This window comes from Triticum aestivum, chromosome 5D, assembly GCF_018294505.1.
Source record: "Triticum aestivum cultivar Chinese Spring chromosome 5D, IWGSC CS RefSeq v2.1, whole genome shotgun sequence".
Classification (NCBI taxonomy): domain Eukaryota; kingdom Viridiplantae; phylum Streptophyta; class Magnoliopsida; order Poales; family Poaceae; genus Triticum; species Triticum aestivum.
Window position 1 is genome coordinate 256472124 of NC_057808.1, and position 15009 is coordinate 256487132.

A 15009-nucleotide genomic window follows, 5' to 3' on the forward strand; every position below is an offset into this window, starting at 1 on the left:
GTCACCAGGCCTGGCGTAGTCCGCCTGGAGACCGAAGAGGGGCATTCCGGTGAGCAATCTCGAATTTGATCGCCTTCCATACTTCACAAGCTGCGTCGAACATCTTCGCAAGTTTTCCCCTAAGGCGCGGTTGCCAGGAGCCCCGGCAACCCCCATTTTGTACTAGCCTTGCCAACAAGGCATGTAACCCTATGTACAGAGCCAGGCGCAAACCCTGTGCGCAGTCAGGGAAAGGAATCCCTTAGTATGTATAGTTTCCTGTCGATTTCCATGTTTATGTGTATACATATATGCATGCTTGTCCAGGGTACTATACTGCTTTTTGATTCCAATAAATGTTAGTGGACCACCGAGGTTCCATCCTCTTGCCCTCTCTTCTTTCCAGCCACGGCAAGGACGCGCGATCCCACCAAGGACCCGGCTCCGGCAAGAAGTTGAGAAGACCGCCCGGCACGATGATCGCCGGCAAACCAAACAGATAAAGTATACCTCTTGCCCATTCATGTTTGTAACCTATGACTTGTGCATTAGAAAACCTCGCCACTCTTCTTTAAAAAATCGGGTGCTCCCATTTCTGGCCTGTACGCTGCTTCGGTCGGAATGGTCGTAGTAGCCCTTGCTAAAAGGAGGTGGACGGGGGCTGGACCCTTTGTCTGTAACCCGGCAGATATGATTCTCCGGCAGGCGCAAAGGGCGCCGTTAGGGCAGCTTGTCGGGAAGACCCATTTATTTACATTAAGGAGGCGTTTCGCCTCTGCACGAACATACGCGTGCACGGGTTCCCGGCAAGGCTAGACTTTTTCATTAACATGCTGATACAAGAACAGAGGTTACAGGACACAAGCATGGGCTCAAGAGATTACATTATCTAGCAATTAAGATTTGGCAAGTGCCTACAATTTAAAAGAAAGGTAAGTGCCACGTGGTCTCTGTTCTTGCCCCTTTCCTCCCAGGTGCGGCAGGTGAAGGAAAAAAGGAAGCGACAGGGAACGCGTCGATGGAGAGCTTGACGAGGAAGACCCTCGGCAGGGCATGTGGGAGAGGGAGGAGGGCGACGCGGTCAGTCGGAGTCGGCGTCTTCCCGCTTGACGCCCTCGTCGTCGCTGTCGCCGTCCTCCTCGTCACTCTCGCTCGAGGAGGAGGTTTCATCGTCAGTGGAGCTCTCCACGCAACACCTTAGGCGAGTTCCCGAGCACCCAAAGACCTTGACGGAAAGCAGGCCGCTCTCCGTCAATGCAAAGTGGAGGACGAGCCCCTCCAGCAGGCTGTGGGCACGGGTGAAGGTTTTCCACCCACGGCGGAGATACATGACGTGAGGGGCGGGGAAGTCGATGTCGACCCGCATGCTGCCATTCTCGCAGCCCCTCATATCTAGCCTCAAGGCCCGTGGCGGGTCGAGCTCCATCTCCCGAGAAAACGGAATGGGGAGACGGAGGCGACCGCGCACTGGTTTGTGCAACCTGATGAAAAATTCGTGGGGCTGGTCTCCGACATGGCCCTCCATTGGGGGAAGAGCCGCTAGCGGAGGCACGGCCGGTGCGCCGCCCCGTCCTGCTCTCCCCCGAGTGCCATGGCGGCCTCGGCCTGGCCCCTCCCTCTTCCTCTCGTAGCGGGCTCTGTCACCATGAGCTCCTGGGGAGGAGGGGCACGCTGTCGAGCGGAGACCCTCGTCGCTGCCATTGGAGCACCGGCGCGCCCCCTCGCCATAGCCAAGGGAAGGAAGGAGTCAAGATGGAAGGAGATGAATGTTGAAGGATGCCATCCCCCTCCCCTTCTTATAAAGGGGCGGGGCCAGGGCTCGGCCTCCCCAATCTAAGGATGGCCGCCCCACTTAACCAATCCGGCTGCCAGGGGCGCAGGGAATCGGGACCGACCCGCTGCTCCAATCAACGACGACCCGGTTTCCTGCCTCGGCATTAAGGCCCGTGCCCTCCGCGTCCACCACCTACCCTCCTTGGGGCATGGAGGACATAGTGCGAGCGGGCCAGAATCAAGAAGACAAGTGAAGCGACTGTTTTCCACCCCATGATCGTGGGGCACGGGCGCCTTGAAGGCCACGACCCGAGTCCACTTAGTAAATGAGCCGCGCCCCCGTGTTTTCCTCTTTTTGTGGGGAAGGCGTGAGCCGCCTCTTTACTATCCGCCACGGTGTGACGCAAGCATGCAGAAACCACTCCACGCACGACGCCCACGTCATGCATTCAACGCGGGTCGTGGGGAAGCGCAACTGGCGAAGGAATTACCGCAGTAAAGACACTGCCACCCATGCCCGCGCACCGTTCTGGGCCTGGCCCAACAATGCTCTGCGCTTATGTGTGGCCCAGGCTCGGGGGCTCCTGTTGGTGCACAAAAGTAGGGGCCTTATGTGCCCCTTTACTTGTGCGCGGGCAGTTGTAGCCGCGCCTGCGGCCACGCTTGGTGGGGCAGAGGAAGCAAAGACACAAGATAACCAGAGCAGCGCCAAGCCAGAGGCGCGAGGAGCAAAGGTACAAGGTGGGCTTTCCCCGGCAAGAGCCTTGCCGGGGCAGCTTACATAGCCCCGGCAAGAGCCTTGCCGGGGAACTTGCCCAACACCATCGAGGCTGCCACCCTTGAGCCTAAGAGTTCCAACACCATCAACGACATTGGAACCAAGGCTCGGGAGGTGCCTGCATGGTGGCATGCAGATCTTTGTTAAGACCAAGAGCATACAAGACTAGATGAGAACCAGAAGACGGAAACCCCTGGCAAGATCCTTGTCGGGGACGCTCACAAGACCCCGGCAAGACCCTTGCCGGGGACACCTGCGAGACCCCGGCAAGACCCTTGCCGGCAACATCTGCGGGGCTGCAGCTAGGCCCACACCTGCCAAAGCTCCACCGCCATTCCCGCACAGCAGTCAACCCGCCAACAAGGCAGGCACCTGCATGGCGACGTGCAGTTTCCAGGCCAACACAGCAAGCACTTGTGTGGTGGCATGCAGATCTTCGTGAAGACTCTGCCACCGCACCAACTCAGCAGCCAGCCAGCCAGCATGGCGCTGCACGCCTTGTCAGCCTGGACGCGCCTCGGAGCGAGGCGAAGCGGCGACGGACGGGACGAGCTTCCTTGCCGTCCACGATAAAGTGAGAGGGCACGTCGGCAGCACATTAAATGCGTTTTGTCCTACGGTGCCAGGGATAGACTTGTGTACAGTACATACTTTCCACCTCCTGTGTGCCACTGTGACGACCCCTTTGACTATAAAAGGAGGCCCGTGGCGTACTGAGGGAGGATTCAGACTTTTTGGAGCCCGCACGCTTTGTAGCAAGTCCAAGAACACTAGATAAACACAAACCTGCAGGAGTAGGGTATTATGCATCGCTTGCGGCCCGAACCTGGATAAAATTCCCCCGTGTTGATCTCCTAAACCCGCTCTTTCCACAGCCCCGCGCCCTGTCAACCGTAGTAGGGATTCCCCGTGATCCCATAGGTGTCGTTTTCCCCGACAATGAGAGATATTCTTAGGTCCCTCTCGGTGTGACGGAATCCATCATCATCTGGCTAGACACAGGTGACTACGTGATACGTCTCCAACGTATCTATAATTTTTGATTGTTCTATGCTGTTTTATTATCAATCTTGGATGTTTTATAATCATTTTATAGTCATTTTATATCATTTTTGGTACTAACCTATTGACATAGTGCCAAGTGCCAGTTGCTGTTTTTCCATGTTTTTTACATCGCAGGAAATCAATACCAGACGGAGTCCAAATGCCATGAAACTCCACGATGATTTTTTATGGGCCAGAAGGAAGAAGTTGGGCCCTGGTTGCACCTGGGGGGAGTCCCGAGGAGGGGACAACCCACTTGGGCGCGCCAGCAGGCCCTGGCGCGCCCTGGTGGGTTGTGCCCACCTCGGGTGCCGCCTGGACCACCTCTTTGCTCTATAAATACTCCAAAAATACCAGAACCCTAGAAGCATCGACAAAATATTCATCCAGCCGCCGCAGAGTCCAGAACCACCAGATCCAATCTAGACACCATCTCGGATGGGGTTCACCACCTCCATTGGTGCCTCTCCGATGATGCGTGAGTAGTTCTTTGTAGACCTTCGGGTCCCTAGCTAGTAGCTAGATGGCTTTCTCTCTCTCGCTGAAATCTCAATACAATGGTCTCTTGGAGATCCATATGATGTAAATCTTTTTGCGGTGTGTTTGTTGGGATCTGATGAACTTTGAGTTTATGATCAGTCATATCTTTTTATATCCATGAAAGTTATTTGAGTTTCTTTGATCTCTTATATGCATGATCTCTTATAGCCTCGTATTTCTTCTCCGACATTTGGGTTTTGTTTGGCCAACTTGATCTATTTATCTTGCAATGGGAAGAGGTGCCCGGTAGTGGGTTCGATCTTACGGTGCTTGATCCCAGTGACAGAAAGGGAACCGACATATATGTATCGTTGCTACTAAGGATAAAGAGATGGGATCTATATCTACCGCCATAGATAAATGGATCTTGTCTACATCATGTCATTGTTATTATTGCATTACTCCGTTTTTCCATGAACTGAATACACTAGATGCATGCTGGATAGCGGTCGATGTGTGGAGTAATAGTAGTAGATGCAAGCAGGAGTCGGTCTACTAATCTTGGACGTGATGCCTATGTAATTATCATTGCCTGGATATCGTCATAATTATTTGAGGTTCTATCAATTGCCCAACAGTAATTTGTTTACCCACCGTTTTCTATCTTTCTTGAGAGAAGCCACTAGTGAAATGTACGGCCCCCGGGTCTTCTTTCTCATATATTTGCTTGCGATCTACTTTTCCTTTGAATTTTTATTCAGATAGACTAAACCAAAATAAAAAATACTTTGCTGCACTTTATTTTATTTGTGATCTATTTATTCCATCTATTACCAGTTTCTCCCATCAACACGCAATTTCTGGCGCCGTTAGCCGAAAGGGATTGCCAACCCCTTTAACAAGTCGGGTTACGAGGTGTTGTTATTTGTGTGCAGGGGTTGTTTACGTTGTGTTGCTTGGTTCTCCTACTGGTTCGATAACCTTGGTTTTATATCTGAGGGAAATACCTACCGCCACTGTGCTGCATCATCCCTTCCTCTTTGGGGAAATACCGACGTAGCTTCAAGTGACATCAAAAGGAATTTCTGGCACCGTTGCCGGGGAGGATCTTCAACATAACCAAGTTCCTAATCACGAATTTCATGTCCTCGCAATTTACATTATTCACCATTTGCCTCTCGTTTTCCTCTCCCCCACTTCACAAAATTTGTCGTTTTATTCGCCTCTCTCTTTTCGTTCGCCATTTTCTTGTCAGATCTATTCTTTGCTTGCAATCATGAGTGATTTCGGTATGGCACCAACAGATGATGGCCTGACTCCTAAGATTGGACATACAGGCAATCTGGATGCTAAAACTTCTATCTTGGGGCAAGGGAACGTTATGGGAAAAGAACGTATCCAAGAATTTTTCAATTGTGTTGGAAATCTGAGTCTTGATGATGCTCCTATACTTAAAACTACTAGATCTTACGCGGATGCTATTTCAGCACTAGTTCTAAAACTTGAAAGTAAATTTATCCGCACTCATCCTACTTTGCAAAGATTGTTTTTTGAGCTTCCCAAAATAAGGAATCCTAGAGCCAAAAAGTTGGCCACTCTCAATCTTATGAACGAGTTTGACTACATAATTCGGGAAGCTAGGGAAATCTTTGACTTTTATGGTATGAATCGTGAAAAACTGGTGATAGATGAAATTCTTTACAATAGTGACTATGCATTAAGGCATTTGCTTGGAGATAATAAGATCTTTGATGATAATCTTAAAAAGTAGGTCCCCGTTCTGGAAATAATCCAACAAGTTTTTAATAATGTTAATCAACACTATTCTTGGATTATTGCGGGAAATCAAAGGGGTTATGATGAAAACCAACTAAGGAATGCTAAAGTTTATATGGATAATATGTTTTATGTTGTGTTTACAAAACCTCCTGATAAAAATACCCCCAAGAAAATTAAGAAGAACAAAGACGACAAAACTTAGATCCTTGCTTTATGCCTAGCTAAGGGCGTAAAACTATAGCGCTTGTTGGGAGGCAACCCAATGAATAAATTTTAGTTTTTCTTTTTGCTTTCTGATTTTGTGTGTTTACAAAATTATGCTACTTTTATGATTGTGTTTTGTGTGTTTTAATTAGTGTTTATGCCAAGTAAAGCCTTTAGGATCTTCTTGGGTGATTGGGTGATAGTTGTTTGATCTTGCTGAAAAAGACAGGAACTTTGCGCTCATGAAAATAATTTTTGTAAATCATAGAAAAGAGCTTTTGCTCTGATTCTTTTTGCAGAAGATTAATATACAAATTACCCTGGTCTTCCTAATTTGGTAGAAGTTTTGGAGTTCCAGAAGTATTCGAAAAAGTCAGATTGCTACAGATTGTTCTGTTTTGACAGATTCTGTTTTCTTTGTGTTGTGTGCTTATTTTGATGGCTCTATGGTTTTCTTTGATGAGTTTTTGCCATATAAAAGTTGGCATACAGTATATATAATACAAAAACAAAATAAGAATTGGTTTGATACAGCACTTATAGTAGTGATTTATTTTTCTTACACTAACGGATCTCATGAAGGTTTTGTTGAGTTTTGTGTGATTGAAGTTTTCAAGTTTTGAGTTATCTTAGGATGGATGAAGGAAGGATGCAAGAGCCTAAGCTTGGGGATGCCCCGACATCCCAAGCTATTACCCACAAATGAGCAACCAACTAAGCTTTGGGATGCCCCCGAGTGGCATCCCCGCTTTCTTCCAACAACTATCGGTATTTTACTCGAGGCTATATTTTTATTCGTCACATGATATGTGTTTTCGCTTGGAGCGTCTTGTATGATATGTGTCTTTGCTTGTTTTATTTTATGTTTTAAGTCACCAATCCTTCCTGGACACACCTATTTGAGAGAGCCAAAATTATATCATGACTTGTTAGAATTGCTCTCTGTGCTTCACTTAAATCTTTTATGAGCTAGGACTTGCTCTAGTGCTTCACTTATATCTTTTTGAGCACGGTGTGCTTTGTTATTTTTGAAGAAATGCTCTCTTGATTCACTTAGATTTATTTGAGAGTTAGTAAAATTTGAAGAAATTCTCTCTTGCTTCACTTAAATTATTTTGAGAGAAAGAAAATTTGTTATGCTCATGATCTTCACTTATATTTGTTTGAGCTTATGAAAAGCAACACATGAAAATTAGTCCCAAAGTGATAGATATCCAAGAAGGATAAATGAAAAAATGTCATGAAGATCATTGGACAAAATAAACTTGATTCTTAGTAATAGTTTTGAGATATGATGATGTGATATGTGAGTTATGTTGATGAGTAATTGTGCTCTAGTAAGAATATTGGTGTTAAGGTTTGTGATTCCCTATGCATGCACGAAAGTCAATAATCATGCAATGAAAATTATATCCTACTTGTGGTGCATTATTCGGTGTTAATTATGCTTAATGCTTGCTTATGAGATTATTCGTTTCTTGGTTGGTCGCTTCTCAATTTTTTGCTAGCCTTCATTTTGCACTAAGTATGATCTCTACTTGTGCATCCAAAATCCTTTAAACCAGTTTTGCCACATGAGTCCACTATCTACCTATATGCGGTATTCTTTTGCTGTTCTAAGAAAATTTGCATGTGCCATCTCTAATTTTCAAAATAAACTTCTCTTTTGTGTGTTTGTTTCGCTCGTGGAACTGTAATGGGTGGCTAATATTTTCCATGTTGATGAGTTATTCTCATGATGAGTGTTTATTCACTTGTCATTGCACGAGAGTAAGGCAAAGGTTTTAGGATGCCCAGTCCCGAAATGCAAAAATGAATTTACTTTATGTTGTCAAATAATAAATTCCTTGGAAAGTGTTGGTATGGAGGGCACCCGTGGATACAGTTAGCCATGGAAAGTGAAGTATGGTGGAAAAAGGAATAAACTTTATTTTCTGTTTGGGAACCGCCTATGGCATATCTAGCATGGAAAGTGTTCAGAACTCTAAGTCGTTTTCGTTGGTGGGATGGATACACCTCCCAAAATGTTTTTATCTCTAATTTTTTCGCTTTGAGCTCTGGCACCTCTACAAATCCCTACTTCCCTCTGCGAAGGGCCTTTCTTTTACTTTATGCAATTTTTATTTTTGAATTTTGAGTCTCCATCTTCTCTTACAAAAGCACCAACTAGGAGTCAATATGATCGTACTTAAGTATTGGGTGTAGCTAATATTCGAGTGTGTTTCATGAATGGATCTATGTTTGAGCATGATGGGCTAGGGATACCTTATTTTAGCATTGATATTTTGAAAGACATGGTTGCTTGAGTATCTAAATTATTATGTCAAAACTAGACTATTGCTTTGAATCACATAAAAGTCCAAATGTCCATGCTATAAATAAAAGAATATGATATGACCTGATGAACAACACTCCACATCAAAAATTCTGTTTTTATCACTTACCTACTCGAGGACGAGTAGGAGTTAAGCTTGGGGATGCTGATCCGTCTCCAACGTATCTATAATTTTTGATTGTTCCATGCTGTTTTATTATCAATCTTGGATGTTTTATAATCATTTTATAGTCATTTTATAGCATTTTTTGGTACTAACCTATTGACATAGTGCCAAGTGCCAGTTGCTATTTTTTCCATGTTTTTTACATCGCAGGAAATCAATACCAGACGGAGTCCAAATGCCACGAAACTCCACGATGATTTTTTATGGGCCAGAAGGAAGAAGTTGGGCCCTGGATGCACCTGGGGGGAGTCCCGAGGAGGGAAGAACCCACCAGGGTGCGCCAGGAGGCCCTGACGCACCCTGGTGGGTTGTGCCCACCTCGGGTGCCCCCGGACCGCCTCTTTGCAATATAAATACTCCAAAAATACCAGAACCCTAGAAGCATCAACGAGATATTCATCCAGCCGCCGCAGAGTCTAGAACCACCAGATCCAATCTAGACACCATCTGGGATGGGGTTCACCACCTCCATTGGTGCCTCTCCGATGATGCGTGAGTAGTTCTTTGTAGACCTTCGGGTCCCTAGCTAGTAGCTAGATGGCTTTCTCTCTCTCGCTGAAATCTCAATACAATGGTCTCTTGGAGATCCATATGATGTAAATCTTTTTGCGGTGTGTTTGTTGGGATCTGATGAACTTTGAGTTTATGATCAGTCATATCTTTTTATATCCATGAAAGTTATTTGAGTTTCTTTGATCTCTTATATGCATGATCTCTTATAGCCTCGTATTTCTTCTCCGACATTTGGGTTTTGTTTGGCCAACTTGATCTATTTATCTTGCAATGGGAAGAGGTGCCCGGTAGTGGGTTCGATCTTACGGTGCTTGATCCCAGTGACAGAAAGGGAACCGACATATATGTATCGTTGCTACTAAGGATAAAGAGATGGGATCTATATCTACCGCCATAGATAAATGGATCTTGTCTACATCATGTCATTGTTATTATTGCATTACTCCGTTTTTCCATGAACTGAATACACTAGATGCATGCTGGATAGCGGTCGATGTGTGGAGTAATAGTAGTAGATGCAAGCAGGAGTCGGTCTACTAATCTTGGACGTGATGCCTATGTAATTATCATTGCCTGGATATCGTCATAATTATTTGAGGTTCTATCAATTGCCCAACAGTAATTTGTTTACCCACCGTTTTCTATCTTTCTTGAGAGAAGCCACTAGTGAAATGTACGGCCCCCGGGTCTTCTTTCTCATATATTTGCTTGCGATCTACTTTTCCTTTGAATTTTTATTCAGATAGACTAAACCAAAATAAAAAATACTTTGCTGCACTTTATTTTATTTGTGATCTATTTATTCCATCTATTACCAGTTTCTCCCGTCAACACGCAATTTCTGGCGCCGTTAGCCGAAAGGGATTGCCAACCCCTTTAACAAGTCGGGTTACGAGGTGTTGTTATTTGTGTGCAGGGGTTGTTTACGTTGTGTTGCTTGGTTCTCCTACTGGTTCGATAACCTTGGTTTTATATCTGAGGGAAATACCTACCGCCACTGTGCTGCATCATCCCTTCCTCTTTGGGGAAATACCGACGTAGCTTCAAGTGACATCAAAAGGAATTTCTGGCACCGTTGCCGGGGAGGATCTTCAACATAACCAAGTTCCTAATCACGAATTTCATGTCCTCGCAATTTACATTATTCACCATTTGCCTCTCGTTTTCCTCTCCCCCACTTCACAAAATTTGTCGTTTTATTCGCCTCTCTCTTTTCGTTCGCCATTTTCTTGTCAGATCTATTCTTTGCTTGCAATCATGAGTGATTTCGGTATGGCACCAACAGATGATGGCCTGACTCCTAAGATTGGACATACAGGCAATCTGGATGCTAAAACTTCTATCTTGGGGCAAGGGAACGTTATGGGAAAAGAACGTATCCAAGAATTTTTCAATTGTGTTGGAAATCTGAGTCTTGATGATGCTCCTATACTTAAAACTACTAGATCTTACGCGGATGCTATTTCAGCACTAGTTCTAAAACTTGAAAGTAAATTTATCCGCACTCATCCTACTTTGCAAAGATTGTTTTTTGAGCTTCCCAAAATAAGGAATCCTAGAGCCAAAAAGTTGGCCACTCTCAATCTTATGAACGAGTTTGACTACATAATTCGGGAAGCTAGGGAAATCTTTGACTTTTATGGTATGAATCGTGAAAAACTGGTGATAGATGAAATTCTTTACAATAGTGACTATGCATTAAGGCATTTGCTTGGAGATAATAAGATCTTTGATGATAATCTTAAAAAGTAGGTCCCCGTTCTGGAAATAATCCAACAAGTTTTTAATAATGTTAATCAACACTATTCTTGGATTATTGCGGGAAATCAAAGGGGTTATGATGAAAACCAACTAAGGAATGCTAAAGTTTATATGGATAATATGTTTTATGTTGTGTTTACAAAACCTCCTGATAAAAATACCCCCAAGAAAATTAAGAAGAACAAAGACGACAAAACTTAGATCCTTGCTTTATGCCTAGCTAAGGGCGTAAAACTATAGCGCTTGTTGGGAGGCAACCCAATGAATAAATTTTAGTTTTTCTTTTTGCTTTCTGATTTTGTGTGTTTACAAAATTATGCTACTTTTATGATTGTGTTTTGTGTGTTTTAATTAGTGTTTATGCCAAGTAAAGCCTTTAGGATCTTCTTGGGTGATTGGGTGATAGTTGTTTGATCTTGCTGAAAAAGACAGGAACTTTGCGCTCATGAAAATAATTTTTGTAAATCATAGAAAAGAGCTTTTGCTCTGATTCTTTTTGCAGAAGATTAATATACAAATTACCCTGGTCTTCCTAATTTGGTAGAAGTTTTGGAGTTCCAGAAGTATTCGAAAAAGTCAGATTGCTACAGATTGTTCTGTTTTGACAGATTCTGTTTTCTTTGTGTTGTGTGCTTATTTTGATGGCTCTATGGTTTTCTTTGATGAGTTTTTGCCATATAAAAGTTGGCATACAGTATATATAATACAAAAACAAAATAAGAATTGGTTTGATACAGCACTTATAGTAGTGATTTATTTTTCTTACACTAACGGATCTCATGAAGGTTTTGTTGAGTTTTGTGTGATTGAAGTTTTCAAGTTTTGAGTTATCTTAGGATGGATGAAGGAAGGATGCAAGAGCCTAAGCTTGGGGATGCCCCGACATCCCAAGCTATTACCCACAAATGAGCAACCAACTAAGCTTTTGGATGCCCCCGGATGGCATCCCCGCTTTCTTCCAACAACTATCGGTATTTTACTCGAGGCTATATTTTTATTCGTCACATGATATGTGTTTCGCTTGGAGCGTCTTGTATGATATGTGTCTTTGCTTGTTTTATTTTATGTTTTAAGTCACCAATCCTTCCTGGACACACCTATTTGAGAAAGCCAAAATTATATCATGACTTGTTAGAATTGCTCTCTGTGCTTCACTTAAATCTTTTATGAGCTAGGACTTGCTCTAGTGCTTCACTTATATCTTTTTGAGCACGGTGTGCTTTGTTATTTTTGAAGAAATTCTCTCTTGATTCACTTAGATTTATTTGAGAATTAGTAAAATTTGAAGAAATTCTCTCTTGCTTCACTTAAATTATTTTTGAGAAAAAGAAAATTTGTTATGCTCATGATCTTCACTTATATTTGTTTGAGCTTATGAAAAGAAACACATGAAAATTAGTCCCAAAGTGATAGATATCCAAGAAGGATAATGAAAAAATGTCATGAAGATCATTGGACAAAATAAACTTGATTCTTAGTAATAGTTTTGAGATATGATGATGTGATATGTGAGTTATGTTGATGAGTAATTGTGCTCTAGTAAGAATATTGGTGTTAAGGTTTGTGATTCCCTATGCATGCACGAAAGTCAATAATCATGCAATGAAAATTATATCCTACTTGTGGTGCATTATTCGGTGTTAATTATGCTTAATGCTTGCTTATGATATTATTCGTTTCTTGGTTGGTCGCTTATCAATTTTTTTGCTAGCCTTCATTTTGCACTAAGTATGATCTCTACTTGTGCATCCAAAATCCTTTAAACCAGTTTTGCCACATGAGTCCACTATCTACCTATATGCGGTATTCTTTTGCTGTTCTAAGAAAATTTGCATGTGCCATCTCTAATTTTGCCACATGAGTCCACTACCCACCATTTGCTATCTTTCTCGAGAGAAGCCACTAGTGAAATCTACGGCCCCCGGGTCTTCTTTCTCATATATTTGCTTGCGATCTACTTTTCCTTTGCATTTTTATTCAGATCTACTAAACCAAAAATACAAAAATACTTTGTTGCACTTTATTTTATTTGTGATATATTTATTCCATCTATTACAACTTTCTCCCGTCAACACGGATTTTCTGGCTCTGTTACCCAAAAGAGATTGACAACCCTTTAACACGTCGGGTTGCGAGGTGTTGTTATTTGTGTGCAGGGGCTGTTTACGTTGTGTTGCTTGGTTCTCCTACTGGTTCGATAACCTTGGTTTCATATCTGAGGGAAATACCTACCGCTGCTGTGCTGCATCATCCCTTCCTCTTTGGGGAAATACCGACGTAGCTTCAAGCGACATCACTACGTCATGGGGATGCCAGGACACGAAAACGAGAAAAAGGAACAAAACCGGTAAAGAGGATTTTGGTATAGTGAGCATGTGTTGACTCAGAGGATACCGATGCATCCAGGGTTTAGTAAAGTATCGGCAAACAAAGGGAACATCACATGATAACCAAAGGTTCACTCAAATATCATTCTTGTCCTCATAGGGATCGATATGGACGTCCAAGGTTCCGCTATCGGTCATTGAATGAACAGTTTCGTTCATGTCTATGAGTTATCGAACCTACGGGGTCACAAGCTCGATCTGCCGAGTGTTAGTAGGACGGGAGTGATAGAATATATTTTTGGTTGTTTCATTAATATTCAGAATAGTTCTGAACGGATCCAGAAGCATTTCGGTGGCATTGAAAGGGTTTCAGAGGGTATCGAGTAATACCAGGTATTACCGATATATATATATAGGTGGAAAATGTTTTCGGGGATGTTAAATTATATATAAAAGGGTCTGAAAATGTTTAAAATACTTTTATATTTAATTTAACATCAATGTGCCTAGAAAGGCCAAGTGGAGGAAGGCAACTTGGGCCACCAAGGCCCAAGTGGGGAGGCACCCCATTCCCCTATGGAAGGAGCCAAATTGGGGAAGGGGAAGGACTCCCCTTCCCTCCTTGGATGACGCAAGGACTCCCCGCGGCCCGCAGCCGCCGCCGCCTGCCTCCTCCGCGCGCGCGCCTCCTCGCCCGCGCCTCCCGCCACCTCGGCCGCCGCGCCGGCGCACGCCCGCCGCCGACCACTTCGCCGCCCGCCGCCGCCACCCTCGGTGCCCGCGCCCGCCGCCGCCCGTCGTCCGGTCGCCGTCGCCGCGCCCCTTCTTCCTCCTCCCCGCGACGCCTCCTCCACCTCCTCTCTGTCCCGTCGCCAGCGTCCCCGTCCTCCACTCCGGCGAGCTCGGCCAGATCCCGATCCAGAAAACCCGAAGGTTGACTTCTCCCCCCGAAAAATCCTCTCAAGTCCCGGAGATTTGACATTACATGCTCCTGTTCATCGCATCATCACTCTCTGCATTTAGCTCCGTTTCGTGCGTGTAATATATCGAAATGTTCGTTTTGAGATGCTCTTCATTTTGTTCCATTGGGCCATGTTCATTCGAGTCCATCTTGATTCCCAAATCTCTGGTGCAAGAGTGCTAGTTGCTGTTATCTGCTGTTACTTATCAGAACTTGAGGATTTGTTATTTTTTTTGCATTTAATATGTGCATCTTATGAGTAGGAGCTCTACATGTGTTTTGATGTATGCCATGCTATCTTTACAGAGGTATATGCCATGTATTTTTGTGATCTATGTGGTGACTAGGACAAGCATGCAAACTAGGCTTCATAATGTTTCTGATTTCAGAGACTCGGTAATTTTACTGTCCGTGACTGCTGTTATTTTGTTGCTACGTATCCATGTGGCTACAGAGAGATCCATGCTCCTTTTGGAGATGATCAGTAAGGATGTTTTGTAGATATAGTTGTGCTCTATCCATCCATGCCCCCATTTGCAATTATGGAGTGCCATAGCATGACTCAATCTTGCTCTACTTTTGCTATAAAATATTTCTGGCAGATTGTTAACATGATATTCAATTTTTCCAAGGTTGTTGTAGTGGTTTCATACATGCTATCAACTTCCTCTTGCAATGGATAGCTTCATAAACATGCCATCTTGCTGTAGGTATGCTTGTTTTGTCATGCATTGATTTGTGGTGAGTGCATCAAGCTCACAAAGATGCCCTCGTAATGTCTGTTTCTGCCATGCTCTGTTTTCCGCTGTCTGGAACCCGTTAACGAAACTTGCTATGTTTACATGGTTTCCATCATATCTTCTGCTACTTTTTGGCTTATGGTCAGTAAGGGACTTTTGTCATATGCAT